Source organism: Cebus imitator, unplaced genomic scaffold, assembly GCF_001604975.1.
Source record: "Cebus imitator isolate Cc_AM_T3 unplaced genomic scaffold, Cebus_imitator-1.0 Scaffold644, whole genome shotgun sequence".
In the NCBI taxonomy this organism is placed as follows: Eukaryota; Metazoa; Chordata; class Mammalia; order Primates; family Cebidae; genus Cebus; species Cebus imitator.
This window is the reverse complement of record NW_016107959.1, coordinates 768806-770549: the sequence shown is the minus strand read 5'-3', so window position 1 is coordinate 770549 and position 1744 is coordinate 768806.

Below are 1744 nucleotides of genomic sequence, written 5' to 3'. Positions count from 1 at the left end.
AACCATGAGACCTAAAAGTGTGAAATTACTAGAAGAAATCATAGGGAAAAAGCTATGCAACATTGGTCTCGGCAATAAGTTTTTTGATTAGACCACAAAAGCTTAGGCAAAAAAGGTATTCTTTAGTTGGATATAAACCCACAAAGCAAGATTCCACAGAGCAAACAAACCATTGAACAGAGTGAAGAGCCAACCTACAGGATGGAAGAAAATGTATTGTCAGCCATACATCTGGTAAGTGGTGAGTGCCCAAAACATCTGAAGAACTCAATGCAATAGTGAGGAAACAAATAACGTGATTAACAAATAGGCAAAGACATGAGAAGGACTGATGCAGCAGCTTGAATGAATCCTGATAACATGCTAAGTGAAAGAACTCAGATACAAAACATCACCTGTTATATAATTCAACTTTAATAACATTTTCACGAAAAGCAAATGTGTAGGGATAAAGTAAAAAGTGTACTTGTGTGTGCCAGCATCTGAGGGAGTTGAGAGTGGAGAATGACTACTAATGAGTATTGGCTATATTTTGGGGGTGACGAAAATGATCTCAAATTAGATAGTGGTGATATTTGCACCACTGTATGAATGTGCTAAAAAATGCTCAATTATGTCCTTTAAGTGAGTGAATTTTATGGAATATAAGTTACATCTCCATAAAAATAAAGCACACAAAGAGATCATTGACAGGTAGAGCAGTGTATAAACATGTGAAATGGTACTAAGTGCTATGCAGAATAAAAATGTGAATAAAAGAATCATTTCTACCTATCAGAATAGAACAATACAAAGAAGCTCAACATTTCACTGTATTGTTGGAGGTGTAGGGAAAATGACATTATTATTTTCTCCTGGTGAAACGTATATTGATGCAACCATTTTGGTGGGCAATTTGTCAGTATCTATCACAATTTTACTGCATATAAATTTGCTTATATATACAAAGCAGTATGTTCAACGTTATTCACTGAAATAGTTAACAAGGAAAGAGAAAGTAACGGAATACCTTGTTGGTAGGAAATTTGACAGTAATAAATGGACTAAATGTTAGTCTGCTTTTATTAGCATCACATGCATCTAATTCTAAATTAAGCCAGTGTTAAAATACCACCCGTCAAGGTTTCCTCATTCTTCCCACTGTCCCATCTTATGTTTGGTATGCTACTGCACTGTAGCATTGTTTATAATAGCAAAAGAGTAGAAGCAACTTAATTGTCCACAGAGTACATTAAAAGGAGACATGTCAAATCACAATATATCCATATGATGTAATATTATGCAGCTGTTAATATGAGTCCAATGATTTATAATACGAAGATATATTTTAAGTGAGAAAATTCAAGGTGAAAAATATGTGTATAGCGGGCTTCAGTATATGATTAATTTGCATAGAAAATTCCAGGAAGGTGCAGAAGAAACTTACTAGTTGTCCCTGTGGCGTTGAATTAGGAAAGTTACAGTCTGGAGGGTGGGAAGAAGACTGAGCTTTTACTGTACACCCTTTACAAATTATTTGGATTGTGTATCATGTTCAAATATTAAGGAGGCTTTAAAAAATCATGTACATATTTGGATTTTTTTTTAATTAAAATGTATATGTTTAGGAAAAACCCTTGTCCTGGATGACGTATTTATATTACTAAAGTGATTGTATTTGGCTGAATATAGGAAACCGCCCCCCACACACAAAACAAAAATCATGGCACTTAATGGCTTTAGTTTTTCTTCATATAATAAAGAA